The 16,426-nt window shown below is 31.1% G+C and overlaps 1 non-coding gene and 1 pseudogene across 1 annotated transcript; both read right to left on the minus strand.

Annotated features, from left to right (window-relative positions):
- Positions 1–16,426, minus strand: part of LOC142612373 (hyperosmolality-gated Ca2+ permeable channel 2.1-like) — a 36,696-nt pseudogene that overhangs the window by 14,172 nt on the left and 6,098 nt on the right.
- TRNAV-CAC (transfer RNA valine (anticodon CAC)) lies at positions 8,343–8,416 on the minus strand. The gene has a single exon. It is a non-coding gene; the product is annotated as a tRNA-Val (tRNA).

Here is a 16,426-nt window from a genome sequence, read left to right on the forward strand (position 1 = left end):
GGTAAATCAATCAAAGGTTTCTCAGGTTTTGAAACAGCAGGTTTTTTCACAATTTTTTCTTCAATACGGTCAAGCTGTTGACCAATAATATGTAAAGATTCATTAGTAAAATTGTTTTGTTCAATAATGGCAAAAACAAGAGTTTTATCATCAGTAATTTTGAAAGGGTATGCTTTCACCTCAGTGCTTTCTTTATCATTTTTTCAAGTAATCAAAACAGTTTCAAGGGGTGGATGACTGGATTTAACAACAGTTTTATCATGTTTAACAAAAGCAGATTTTTTTATTACGTTCAAGTAATTGGTATGAACCTCATTTCTTGAAACATAATAATTCTCAAGGTAATCAAAAAACAAAATATGTTGCTTTAACAAATTCATTTTTTCTCTCCATTTTCTTTTGATTTTGTCTTTTTCAGACTGAGCAAAAGTACTTTGGTAATACTTTCTTTTATCACGGTTTGCTTTAGAAAAGAATTCATTACTTAAAGCAACTATATTAATTTGAAAAGCAGGGGTTTCAACATCCATATCCATCAAATTTATCACACGCAGATGTTTAAAAGGAGGAGGAGGTTCAATAGGTGGAAAATCAGATCCAGAAGGAGCCTCAGATTTTGCATCTTCTTCTTCTTGATCATACTCAGGTTTAGTTGAATAATAAGTATTGCTAACCTGGGAATTGTTGCTGGCAACTCCTTTTAGCTTTAAATCAAGTGGTTCAAAATTCTTTTTAAAAATTCGTCAACATCAGCATTTCTTTTAACAACACTTTCAGATCCAACAAAGGACTTTCTTCCTTCATTGATTCTTAAAGGTTTGTGAGTAGGAAAACATTTGGTATCATCAAAAAATATTTTAACAATTCCATCAGTATATTGTGCAATTTTAGTGAGATCAAGTTCATCAAAAACAGGTTTAACAGGTGGTGCAACTTGTTCCAAAGTCCATTCTTTGAGAAGAGTAATATCTTGCCATTGAATCATTTTAGGGATTTGGATCTTAGCATCAGGGGTGGAACATTGAATCAACATAGTTTTTCCAGCAGGATCACGTCCTCTAGACCGAGGAGTTAGCTGAGAATCAAGCAATCTATAAAAAATTCAGTAAATAAGAGTAAAAGGTCTACTACCATCATCCATATCATAACCAGAAGTCAATAGATTCAAAGTTAAAGTTTTAATAATATTAGGATCATCAAGAGCAAGAGCAAGATCAGGACAACAATCAAAGTAAACCGGACCATCATACAAAGAAGCAGTAATCATGCCAAGAATGCTATCATTAAATTTCTTAAATCTAGCATCACGTAAACACATAAGCACAGAAGCATCAATTCCTTTTCTTGTTAAAGGTTTAACAGCAACTTGAATCAAACCAATGTGAAAATATTTAAGATTTTTCTTGGACAAAAACTCGTTAATATTTTTCTTGGAAAATAAACAACATTTTTCATGAGTTTTAGAAATAGAAAAGGTTTGTTCAACAGTTCTAGCTCTATATTCAGAGAAAATACTTTTTTCAGTCCAGTTAAGATCATAACAGATTTAGTAGAAATCTTAGGAATATTCCATTTTCTAAAATCTAGGTACTCACTTTCTCCAACAGTGAGGTCTTCTTCATTCACAATATCAGGAGGACAACCAGTCCTAGAGCTAACAGAGGAGTCGGATCTTCACATCCTATCAATATCTAACTTAGTTATAACACTCAATTATCATGTTTTTCTCACAGTCGTTGCATTTCCTAACACATACCGGTCATCAACCCTATTCCTCTCACGCCCTCCTGGCTTCACGGGCCTTACTGTTCGGATCTGGGACTTTTTACAATGGCGGTGGCACCAACGACGACAAGATCAACACAACAACGAAGTATTATAAGGTCAGGCAGACACGGACAGAATATGAAAGACACAACACCACTATCGACCAAGGAAAGAATGTCTCTGATACCATAAAGGGGAAAGGACGACATCACAGAAGGCGGAAGCACAACAGATAGCAGATATATGGAATAATTCAAAGTAAATTATAATTGAAAGTAAGGCAGTAGAACCAGCCAAGCAGTTGTATATCAAAATAATTCAAAGTATTGAAAACAGCAATGTTTATTGAATATACATAAAATATATATATATATATATATATATATAAAATTGGTTGCACCAAGTGGTTCCACCAAATTGCCGTAAATTTTTAGGTAAAAACAAAAAGTTTTTGATCTTATTAACTTCTTTGGGTAAAGTAACAATAAGTGTTCATATTAGCTTATTCTTCTTCTTCCCTTTTTATCTTTTTTTTTTTTAATTTTATAAAGTAACAATTTTACTCTTAGCTTACGTTAGTATTTTTTTTTTTTTTGGATAAACATTTAGCCTACACCATCTATTTCCTAATAATAAAGTAACAAATTTAAAAGTAGTATTTTTTTTTCTTCTTAAAAAAAAAAAAGCTTTCTTTGGATAAAGTATAAAAAAAAAAGTTAATATGTATTAACTTTAACGTAAACTAAAAAAAAAAAAAAATCTAATAACAATCTAATAATGTAAAAAAAAAATTTTGGGATAAAGTAGAAAAAAAAACTAATATATAATTAATATAAACTTCTTGATTATGTAAACTTTTTTTTTTTTTTCATATCAAGTTATCAACCTCTTCTTTCCAAAAAACAAAGTTATCAACTTCTTCACCGCTTTAAATTTTCTAATACAGCATAAAAGTGGGGGTATATATATACTGTTTTGGTGAACTTTTTTCCTTTTCTCACCATACAGTTTCTTGAAGTATTCTTTCCTTCTCATACTTACCTTACCTATGAAACTTGCAAGTATGTATTTGCCTTCTTCTTTTTGTTTTTTCATAAAATTCCCTACTTTATTTTTTTTTCATCAAATTGAATATGTTTTGTGTGCAGGTTTCCTTTTGTTTAAGTTATTTTTGTTAACTTTGATCTAATTTATATGCTTATTATGGTCTTCAGAATCAATGGCATATCTTCCATGAGAACTACCAAATTAATTTTAGCAAAAATCTTATTCGCTTTTTAAAAGATTTGTTATAAGTAAGGTACTATCACCGATTTTTCTAATATGTGTAGATCCCACAAGTAGCCATGATACCAAGATTTGAGCATCCAAAGCCATGATAATGAACATCACTCCACAAAGAATGGAGACAAAAATTTAATTGTGATGTAAAAACAATGGATATTTAAGATGATGTGAAATCTACATGACTTGGCTTGCCTCTCTCTTGCTGTCAAAGTTAATTCAATTTTCATGCGAGTGTCTTTACTTTAACCCTAATTTCATTTTTTTTTTAATGTTTAGAAATTTATATTGTTTGTAATTATTAAATTAAGAGTTTCTTTGTGTGTTTATATTTATGTGTGTGTTGTAGTGAATTTTGCTTCAATTTTTTTTTGTTTATAAATTTGGGTAGTTTTTAATTTGTAAATTTGGAATGATTTCTTGGAGTTAAAGTAATAATATTAGGTCAATTTTAATCATAATTCATGCAATAGTAGGGTGTTAGATGTTGATATTAATTTTATGCTTATTTACATTAATTAACATAAACATGTTAGCATGTTTAGTATAAATGCTTGTGGGGTGTGGAGGGCAAGGACTGGAGTTCAAGTCTCCAGGAGGGAGCTTTACACACATATACACTTAGATTAGGTTAAAGTAGAAATTCTATCTTATATAAAAAAAAAGTATTGTTATTAATTTGACACATTATAATTAAATATAAATATTATTATGCCGGCATGTTATAATTATTATTTGTTGTTCCTCTCCCTACTTCACGTTAATTGTTATTTGAACAAGTAAAAAATTATGTTTTAGTTTGATCGGGTATAGCATTTCTCTTCAATCATTAATTAGTGTTACTCAATAAAATTATTCATCTTATAAGTTTATAACTAAAACCGTGCAATGCATGTTTATTACTAAAAGCTTTTAGAATTTAAAACTTTCCATAATTTTTAAAATTTTTTTACTATTTTATTTGTTATTAAAAGTTGGGCTTAGAAGCCATGGTTGCACTATATAATTTCATCAAATTGAAGAAATTTTTTAGATAGAAATAATAATTTATTTGTTCTTATAAACTTCTACTTAGTGTTTTAACAAAATATGCAACCTTTTTGGTCATATTTCTCTTTTTTTTGTTTTGATTTTTTTTGGATAAACTAACAAGACTTTTTTTTTTTTTTTTTTTGAGAAACACACACACACGCACATATAAGGGAAGGGGGATGAAATAAGGAAATACACTCACACTTCAACACTAAAACTGCATGCGACAGTTAGTGTCGCGGAGCAAGTGATAAACCCCTTCTCAATATCACACCTTACCGATATGAGACGACTTAACAACATTAAGTATCTTTTTTTTGGTGAGAAACACACACACACACAGACACACAAACATATAAGGGAAGGGGGATAAGATAAGAGAATATACTCACACGCCAACACCAAAACTGCATGCGGCAGTTAGTGTCGCAGAGCAAGTGATAAACTCCTTCTTAATATCACACCTTACCGATATGAGACAACTCAATAACATTGAGTATCTTTTTTTTTAGAAACACACACACACATATAAGGGAATGGGGATGAGATAAGGGGACAAGACATTTATAACATTGGAAACATGGATAAAATAACTAATTTACTTATATTAGGAAGCGTAACCATTAGAAAAAAATACACGCTATTTTTTGGATAGAAACATTGTTTTATATGTGTGTGTGTATATATATATATATATATAGATATAGATATATAATTGATTGGAATTTCACATAAGATAGGTGTTTCTTTAATTCCAAACTATCTAATACTTTCTCTAGTGATTTAACTTCAAGATAACCAATAAGTTAGAAGAGAATTATGCTTTTTTTTTTTTTTGGAAAATGAAATACCTTTGGTTAAGTTTCCATAGGTTTTTAATTATTAAATTTAGGAATTTTTTCATAATTATGTTCTATGATTGCTTGATACTTTTTCCCTCTTTTTAGCCTATAAATTTTGGCCTCACCATTTAAGAGAAAAGGAAAGGTCTCCTCCATATAGGCAACGAAAAGTTTCACTTTTTTACTAGTGCAGTAAAAACTCAAAACACAATCAATATAATTACATGAAAGATTGTATTGAATTTTTAGGAATCAAAATACTTATGGACTGTTTGGGATCTACTTATTTTGCTGAAACTGAAATTTTTTTGCTAAAATTACTGTAAATAAAGGTAAAAATTAGATGAAATAATACAGTGGGACTCATGAATAGCACCAAAAAGTGCAGTGAGACCCATGAATTGTAGCAAAAATAAGCTGAATAGTAAAATAAGTTGGCTTTTTAATTTTTACCAAACACACGCTTTATATGCAATCAGGGACAAATCCAGGATTTTAAGTTAGGAAGAGTCGGAGTTAAAAAAAAAAAGAAATCAATTAAACATCCATATATTAATAATAAACTATCAACAAAGATAAGTGCACAAAATTATTGTTTCATAGCTGAAAATGCTTGAAAAGTAATAAATAAGAGGTAGTGACATGGTGACTTAGAGTTGGGGTAGAAAAGTGATTTTCTTTTTTAGAAGATGGTGGAAGCCTGGAAGGAAAGTGATTTTTTTTTTTTTTTTTTTGAGGGATTGGAAGGAAAGTGATTGGTAAAAAAATTTGAACAATTTAAAAACTATAATGGGTAAATCTATAAATGAAAGAATCAAAAAGCAATTAATTGCCCACCTGTACCCCATGTTTTTATGCCTCCCATAGTCCCATCTGCCCTTCTTTTTTTCATTTTTTTTATTCTCCACACGTTTCTAACAGGTTTTCACAACTTCCTATAAAAAAATCTTTACACTTTCAAGTTCAAACGTTTAGCTCTCTCTCTCTCTCGCTCTCAAACAGTTTCAATCATTTCAGCCTATGAAGTTTCATAATTACCACTTCCTCACTCATATTGTTGTTCATGTGAAGTTTCAGAATTGTTCCTGATGTCGTTCACCGCCAGTCAACATCCAATGAGAGGCTCAAAAATTCGATTATGTGAGAAAATAAAGAGACAGTGAGCAACGTAATGCACTTGGCATCACCAGTTAGCCTGGTCTGGTCATAGTTGGCTCAGCTCATGACTCTCTCTCTCTTGACTGTTTCCTTTCTCTTTATTTCTTTTGGAATTTCAGTTGTTAATATGATTGTAGTTGTTTGGACTGAGTTGTGATATTGTTTGGGTTGGATTTGGATTGTGGTGTTGTTTGGGTTGACTTTTAATTTTAATTTTGTGGAGGGGGCCAAGCTTTTGGAAGCAAAGTGGCCGAACTCTATTTTTTTCTTGGGCCCAAGTTGAATACGGGTATATATATATATATATATATATATACTATTTTTTTATTTTTTGGCTAGAGTCAAGGGGGCCTGGGCCCCCTTACTGTTCCGCCCCTGTATGCAATTTATATAATCTAGATTCAAGTGACTAGTAATTTATTATTTCTCAATAAAATTATATTAAAAGTTTGTAGCTAAAATTGTGCAACACACAGGATAATAAATTACTAACCATTTGAATCTAGATAATTTTATTGTATGCTTATCCATACAATAATAAGAGGAAAGATCTTTCTCAACAAGTTATATCATGCTTATCCATTGATTTTCAGTTTTAGTCTAGAGTAGGCTTTGTTTTGTGCCTAGGTTGACATGTTTAAGCTGCATTGATTGAAAAGGTTTTACTGAGGCCGAAACAATATATCCACAATCATACAGCCCATCACTAATGGTCCGCCATTGAACTTAGGCCACGGGCCAGGGCCCGGGACAGCTCACAATACTCCCAACCCAGTCTCTTACTGCCACAAAACGGTACCGTACTACGCTCCACAGTCCACAGCACAGGTGTTGTTTCCATTGGGATTAGTAATTAGCTGTTGAGAAAGAAGGTTGATGAGGTTGCGTTTAAAAATAAAAATAAAAATAAACCGAGTCCATGCCATTCAAAGTTCAATTTTTGTGTTCTGCAATTGGCACATTAGATGTATTAACTAGTCTGCTCTTTCATACTTTTTAAGCTTACGTGATCTCTCTTGCTAGGGAAAAAAATATTAGATTCATCTTTTCTTTCCTTAACTTTTGGACGATTTTTTGTTATTCCTATTGTAATATTCCTCGTTAACTGAAAATATCTTTTGTTTTGTTTTTGTTTTTTTAACACTAGTTTTTTTTTAAGCAATTAATCTTGTGTATATTGTGGTTTGGCCAAATTTTAGTCTTTGGAATCATTGTTGTTGGCTTGATCAAATTCGATAAGCATTCTTTTCTATACTTGTTAGGGTGCCCTAGTTCATCTATGTTGGCCTTCTTTGTTCTGTATGTATTAATGTATTATGGATATTAATTATGTCCTCAAAATTGAAACATTCTTTAGGAACCTTATCAAAATTCAAGTATGTTTTATAAGAGAACCTTTGGGCATATTAGCCTCTTGGTACAAACATGTCTTAGAGAATCAACAGAAAAATTCAATAGCTGAACATAATAAATAATTTCCTTTGAAGTATCTATCCAAACCGATATAGATGTCAAAGAGAATTGGGTACAAAAAGAGACAACTGCAGATTAGAACAAGACCTTGTAACAATGGAAGTGAGATCAATTCCATCAATTCCTTAATTAATGTCCTTTGCTGTAGAAGAAGCCGAGAGCTCTGGGTCATATATATCCAGAAAAATTATAGTTGATTTTGGTTTCTTTGTGTAAGATATACAATGCCATAATTACGAAAATCAATGTTATGGATTACCTCACCGATTGACGACCATCTACATGATAGCATTAAATTTTTTCTGGGTGTAGTTGTATAGATGATTTGTTTGCATCAAATGGATAGTATCACTAGGTAAGTTAGTAAGCCTGAACTCGCCAGTAGAAATATTTTGTAAGTTAAAGAAAGCAAATAAAAATTTCAAGAGTAATATGCTTATATATACTCCCATTTGATTAAAGCATGCCTATAATTTTTCTTATGCAAAATGCTCCTTAAATATTTGAGAGGTTAAGCATACCCAAAGACAGCTAATACAATTCTGTCTTTCAAATTGAAAGATGCGTTAATGACTAATCTTGTGTGGAGTGAAATATCAAATAACAACTAGACTAGAGTACATCTTGACTGAAAGAAGAGCAGTACTGTATTGTGCTCAATTCATAGCTAATAGGAAACAAAGATCTCGTAGACTCGATCGAATTGATCTAGTTAAACAATGAAGTAGTATTCACCTTTCAAATTTTGACAACAACTAAAAAATAAAAAGAGAGCCTGAAGCACATTGTCTGAGCCCGGGTTCGAACCGGGGACCTCTAGTGTGTGAGACTAGCGTGATAACCAACTACACCACCCAGACGTGATGACACGAATCTGCAAGATTTTATCAGTCTACATTAATTAACATTTGAGTTTTGCTTGCAACACTTGAAACTTCAAACCGAGTCTGGACCGTTTTAACCGTATCTTGATTGCTTGGAGCCTTAGGTGTTTTTAATCGGTTCATATTCCACCCCAGAAATTCTCATCATTTTCACAGTCTCACTAATGGCTGTTGTAGTGGTAGGTTTCATTTTTCCATTCTTCAGAAGAGACGGTATATTCTTAAGTTAAGAATCTTAACACACTTGGCAAGATGCTTGCTACTCTGAGTAACTAATTAGTGCATGGAGAGTCAGTTAGCACAGCATTTAATAAAAACTAGTAAGTTACACGTGCAATGCACGGATAATGTTGTAATATTTTATATAAGATGGTTTTGGAGAATGTTCTATAATTATTATAACATAATTATTATAGAACTCTATTTGTAATGAGTCTATTATAAAAAAACAACCGTTATAAATTTTACACATATCCATTATAAATAGTCAATTGCAATGATGAGAAATAAAATAAATAAATAAAACTTTGGAGGAATATTATAGAATAAAAGTTGATATAAAATGTGTCTTTCTCTTTCTTCTTAATTCTAAAAACAAATACATACTAAACACCCACGGTTAATTACATCATTTACAAAAACCACAAATTCACAACGTCCAACCTTAACATCAAAATAATAATTGCCGTATGTTATAACCCAATATAATATGAAAGCCCCCCTTTCCTTGGTTGTAGGCAACTCATATGGATTATGATTAAATGAAATAACAATGTTAGAGCTAGGTAGGTGTCATCGAAAGATTGAAAATAAATAACATCGTTTTTTGTCTGTGTATATTCGACATGGGATGGCTTAAAGGGCTATGGCTAGGTATATATAAAGGGGTAGAAATGTAAGAGGTGAAAATTGTGAATTAAAATGCAAAGAAGTTTGTGTGTATGTGTGAGGGATAAAAAGTTTTGAAACATTGAACCAAATGATACAAATAATATTTATTTTTTAATTAGAAAAGTCTTAAAACATTGAACCAAAAAGTCAATAATTAATTTATTCTTATCTTGAGAGTATTTCAATTCTCTTTGCATAGAATGCGCCACTTGGTAGAACCTTATTACTATTAGTCCTTACCTTTTTTTTTTTTTTTAAATACTAAAATAGTGGGTATGCTAAAATAGTGTGTGGTGTAAGTTTAGACAATCAATAAGATATTAATGAGATAATAGTAAAATAAGTTAATGTGAACTTTTGGGTGACAGTAAAAAAAATTAATGAAAGAGGTAAAAAAAATGCTAAATGTAAAAGTAGAGCGCCACTTGGCAGAACCTCAAGCACTTTTGGATGAGGTCTCTACTTTTATATATATATATATATATATATATATATATATATATATATATATATATATATATATATATATATATATATATATATTGACTTGATTTCTTGCAAGCTTCTCTAATCTCTTACTCATCATTAATAAATCATAATTTGCTTCTTTATTTTTAATTTTTTCTTATATTGCAATTCTTTTATTACTATATAATACCAATATTACTATTTATAATGATGACAAATTTGGCCGACAAACAAAATTGTTTTTAGATGCGAGAAAATTTTAGCTTATAACATGGGAGTTACTATCATATATCAATGATAGTAGCTCCCATGTTCACATGACATGTAGAATACAACATCTGAAGATTTAACCAAAAAAAAGGTTTCATCTAACCCTCTCAATTTTTTACTTATAAACAGTTTGAATACATAGTAGTATATTCACCCTAATGTTTATAATTAAAGCACCACAAAAATATAGCTTTGAAGACATGACTTGGAAGACATGGTTAGTTTTGCTTTTATAACCAATACAGAAAAAATGGAGTCACTACAGAAAAAAATAAGACTTATGAATTAGTAATTTGATAGTTGAGGCCCTAAACTCTAAATGTCTTCTTAAAAAAAAAAAAAAACTAAAAAAAGAGTAAAAAAATGGTAATTGAATTACAGGCTATTGACAAAAATAGCATTATCATTTATGAAATAAAAGTTTTAAGGGTGACGAGAAAGTGAGCAAGGTCATGGCAATAAAGATGAAGCCGCCTGCTTAATAATCTAGCACCACAAAACATAACAAGTATATTTTTAATGAAACAAAACCGAAGGAAAAATAACCATGCAATGAACTGTTAAGAGGCCATCTTGCAAGAACATGGGCAGCTTTATTAGCTTCTTCGCTAACCCAACCGAAAGACACTGAATCAAAATGACTAGCAATTTGATAAGCTTCTTTAACAAAATAAGACAACCTCCAGGGGTCTGATATAAAGGGGAAATCAATGCTTCAAAACACACATAAAATTGACCTCATCTATGAGTTCAAATTCACTGTCAAGTTCCCAGCAAGCTATGTTGTGGAGCTTGTCAAAGAATTAGGATGATGGCTCACATGCAACAAATAATTGTGCAAGAAATCTCTGTTAATAAAGAATATCTAGAAAAAGTACATAGCTAAGTGTAACATGCACCAAATTTAAAGACATAGTCCAGTACAAACTGTTACTTCGTTTTTATTTATTCAACACAACTATCTTATTCTTAGCTTTGTGATGAAATCATAACAAAGTTCCCTAGAATGCATTACTTTTGTTGATAAGCCGAATTCAAAAGTTGATGAATCTTTTTTATTTTCCCACTCTTTTCATCTTCCTAGTCCATCTTAATAAGAATCTGTAAAAGAAAATAAAAAACAACAACTAATCATTACGCTTGAAATGATATATAAAGAGAGAGAGAGTCCATTTTAAATTGCTACCTGTTCATCATTGTTCTTAAACATTGGGAGAAATTGCCACCTACAATGCTCGTTGAATATAAGAGTGCATATAATCAACGGAATGGTGAAAATTGAAGCCACTGGCGATCGTTTGATTCCGAAAACCACAACAGTGATTATTTGTGTTATTATCAATGAAAAGATTGTTGTGTTGTGAACAACAGGCCAAAATTGTCCCCCGGTCTCATTTTTTGAAACATATACATTGAGTATCTGAAATATATATTTGAAGATTGTAAAATGCATATCGAGCAAGAGTTAATCACAAAATTTCAAATGACAAGAATATATAGATTTTCTTTTTTAGCGAAAAATCAAATAATTGTAACAACATGAAAAGGCCAATGAAATCAAATTTTGCATGACAAATGTTTGTCTAGTAAGCCAAAATATGCTTTCTCTGTCATTGAATTGATAGAATTATTAGGTAGTTTATATTTTGTTTCACTGAGTCTGATTTTGTTTTCACATCAGTCTTCTTCACTAGGTTTATCAATACCTTAAATATGGTCAATAACTCAAGACACAGATGAAATCTTAATAACTTAAAAAGGGACTTTTCCCTAAGGCGTCTTCTATCTCTTCTTTTCTTTTTCCTAGGATGTGCATATTCTTTTTTCTTTTTCTTTTTTTTCTTATCTTTTTCTGTAATTGTAGTAAATCAATTTCCCATAACCTAGGAATCGTTCCACTAACCTTCCATTGCAATGGCAGCCCCCAGGCAGGAAATTTCCTAGGATGTCCTGCATCAATATTGTTCTTCTTTTTGATCCATAATTTTGGATCTTAATTTCAAAATGGACTAAGATTGAGGGACACTAAGAACATTTAGTTTCTTGCAATAAACCTATGACTCAATCAACTGATTGGTGGTTTGGATAACAAAGAGAAATACATTAGTTTACAACTCAACAGAATGCACTGTTGAAACGCATTATATATGTTAAAATTGATGGAAAATGGAAGGGTAAGCTCACCATGAACAAAATACAAGCAAATCATTTACTAAAGAACTTGCCAAATAGTTAGATATGCTGAAGAAACATTAACAAACAAAAAACGCAACTAATATCTTTGAAGGAAAAAAAAAGAGGGACAAATTATTGATGGGAGCACTCACCTGATTTCGATACACAAAATAGGCAAGGAGAAAGTAAATAAACACAAAGGACACTACTAAGGGTGCCAAGATGGAACATGTGAATCCAAGGAATCCGAAGAAAAGGAGCCGTGGGACTTCTTTATGGTACGGAAAAGACGAGGTACCATTACACGAATCGTCCTTGATTCTTGGTATGAATCTTTTACCCAGGTTGCAGAAAATGGCAAATATTTGCATCAGTTCACATGCCAAACTTGTCCAACCATATGATAAAACAAAGGTGATGAAGAAGCAAACCTGCAACAATTTGAAAACCACAATCTTGATGAAAACTTGATGTTGAAAATCTCTATATTTGCACTCAAGAGACAAAGGAAAACAAGAATAAATTTCTTTTAATAAGAATCTGGTAACTGAAGAAATGATTCAAAATATGTAACATCCATCATGAGTGATTATTTTCACAAATAAAAGTACTCTTTGTAAAGCCTTAGTACGTACAATCAATAATTGGAAATTAATAATTCTCAAAACCCACACAAAATTATATAGAACAGTGTGCATAGTGTAGCATATTCGGGAAGGTAAATAACAAACTTTAAAAAGAATCTAAGAATAAAACCTGTCTCGGAATTGCATTGGCAAGTTCTGCAGCTACGTCTTTCACACTAGAGGAGGCACCCAATTGATTGATATAATATACAATAAGAAACCCAACAAAAGCATTAACAAAGAAGACATTCCAGATTGTGAAGTAAAAGACTTTGTAACATGCAGTCTTTTGCCTCCCACTACGGGAAATGGACCCCTCTAGTGTTGAAAATAGCATCATAATTGGTGGAATGGTAGACATAGCTAAATGCAAAATTAGACTTGGAAGATATCCTGTTACCAGTAGGGTCATATATTTCCTGCACCATGACACAATAAATTTACATGATTATTAGCACTATGCCCATGCAATGCATAAGTTAATCAAAATCATTTATAAACTAAAAAATATATATTTCAATAATATAAATAAAAACAATAAAATAGCACACATTAATTTAAATTATATAACAAAGCATAATGTGAAAACTGAGTTTTATCAACATAAAAAATAATAATGTGTTACAAATTATTTAAGCTAAATAATGAAACTTTTTAAATTATTTAAAAATTTTGGTCATTAAGTTTTAATTAGAGTATTATTTTAAAACTTTAGTAAGAGCATTTCACTTGAAGCAAACTATATTTTTAATGTACTTATAATGCAACCCATGATCAAAGCACGTTTGTGCAACATGTGACACGTTGACATAGTGCAAACACAATGCTTAAGACCTAATTTTTATTATTAAAATAAATATCATGATAAATGATTAAAATAGTTTAAAATAAATAATAAAATTTCTTTTAAATTTTCAGAAACTTATGGTGATAGAATTTAATTGGAATAATATTTTTAAACTTCTTAAAATTAACTTTGTTAATAAAGTGTCACTCGAAGTAACTGTATTAAGGTTAATACATTTTAAGGCCTAAGGTCATAACTTATATATCAATTAGATTTTTTTTTTCTTGGAAGTGGAGGAAGAATTAAAAATCACCTTTTTTTTTACTTTGAAAAAAAAAATCAATTATCACTATACAATTTTGGAATCATTTTGTACAATTTTGATGGCCTTTTGTTTATGCAATGAGGGCTTTGGGACTTATCATAATTTTTTTGGTTAGATAGAGCCTTAGGCCTAGGCCTAAAGTGGCCTGGGCATATAATATGTTTCTATCGTGCATCATGATAGAAACATATTAGAGCACCACCATTCATTTTTTTCAATTCTATCATATTTTACCATCTAAAAAGTTACTTTATCAATTATACCATACCATTTTACAATACCTAACATCAAAACATTCTATTATTTTACCATTCTATTAAAATATTATTTTTTAATCTTTCTTTATTATTTCTTTCCAACATTCATTTTTTTCAAATTTCAGCACTATTCCAACAGTAACTTTTTTCAATATGCAAGCACTATTCAAACGGACACATTTTTTTTTTCCAACGGATACATTTTCTTTCCAACAACTTGCCAATTGTTTTTCAACCTGCCAAATTTTTTTCAACAACCTGCCATATATCCAAATTTTTTTCAACAACCTGCCATATATATTTTCAACAACCTGCCAAAATTTTTTTTTTTTGTTTGATAAAGAACCTGCCAAATATCAATGTACTTAAACTTGTCAACTTTAAAAATCCACATACATATATATTCCATCAAACTTACCAAATATCAATGTAAAATCCTCATACATATTTGTAGATGCATCCTGCCAAATATCAATGTATTCAACCTACCAACTTTAATGATCCACAAACACACACACACACACATATAGAACTTGCCAATTTTGCTTCTTTTTTTTTTTTAGAAAGGACCTGCCAAATACACTTGTACTCAACTCAACAACTTTAAAAATCCACATACATACATACATATATATATATATATATATATATATATATATATATATATATAGATGCAATCCACATACATAACTATCAATGTTGTCTTTAGAAGACTCGTACATATATCAAATTACAATAAAACCCCACATACATAACTCACACACTTAAGTTCCTACAACTCCCCTTGTAATTGCCATAAATGCTCAACGAGGTCTGTTTGGAGTTGAGAATGAATTTCACGGTCTCGAATAGATTGATGGATTTCAATGAACTCTGTAAATTCATTTGTGTGCTCCCGTGACAGTTGTACAGTAGGATTGTCATCAATTTGCTCATAATCTAATTCCACCGCTTCATTTACATCTCGCTCATCCTCAACGATCACGTTATGAAGAATTATGCATGCTTTCATGATGTCTTGGAGCGTTTCACTATAGAAAAATCTTGCAGGTCCACGCACAATCGCGAATCTTGCTTGAAGCACTCCAAATGCACGCTCTACATCCTTCCTATACGCCTCTTGGGCTTTTGCAAATAATTTTTTTTTTCCTTTCTCGTGGAGATGGAATTGTTTTAACAAATGTTAACCACTTCGGATATATGCCATCAGCAAGGTAGTATCCCATCATATACTCATGGCCATTAATTGAGTAATTAACTGCAGGAGCACGTCCTTGTTCAAGCTCAGAAAATAGAGGAGACCGTTCTAATACATTAATGTCATTATTTGACCAGCTTAATCTCATGTTAAAGTTGACATAGCTTAATCTCATTTTAATTTGTCTTGAGTGCAATATTCTATAGATAATTCACTAAGTTACATAAGATCATCAATGAGATATAATCATGTAAATAAGCTTATTTTAGAAGCATGTAAATAATGTTCTAATTTTATCATTACTTGGGTAGCAAAAGCATATTGCTTTGTGAGGATGGTACTTGAATGCAATTTCAAGTCTTCAACAGTTAATTAAAATGTCTGAAATGTCACAGAAAAACCTACCAACAACCAGAACTCAAACAAGGTACCAAGTAACGCATACAAATTTTAAGATCAAACAAACATCACCTTAACTCATGATTCATCATAAAGTCACAAATATCAGCAAGCACCCAAACCTACAACTCTCCAGAAAATTCAACCAGTAAAGTTCACAATACAGAGGAAGCCCCACATGAAACTACAGAATGTGAATTTTCTTCCCAAATCGCCACATGAGTAACCAACACCAGAAACATGAACCGAACAAGACAAGCAAGACAACACCCTCTAACATCCATTTCCCCCGTAACAAAATCTACTTGGAAAAAAAAAAACAAAATTAGATAGAGAGTGAAACTTACTGGTAATTGAGGTTGAACTCGAGCCTTTCTGAAGATGCTAATCCCGTGATAGAGAGCGGAAGCTGAATCCCACCTCTGCAAACATCAACAAAAATTCTGTTATCAAAACCAAAACACAAACACAAGCTGAACCCCCTTGTTCTTGTAGAGAGAGAAAAGAAACACAAACACAAAAACTCAAATACATTGATCAAAACCCACCTAGTATATCGCTTTGATCTTGATTTTGATTCAGCACCAAGC

This window comes from Castanea sativa, chromosome 10 (genome assembly GCF_040712315.1).
Source record: "Castanea sativa cultivar Marrone di Chiusa Pesio chromosome 10, ASM4071231v1".
In the NCBI taxonomy this organism is placed as follows: domain Eukaryota; kingdom Viridiplantae; phylum Streptophyta; class Magnoliopsida; order Fagales; family Fagaceae; genus Castanea; species Castanea sativa.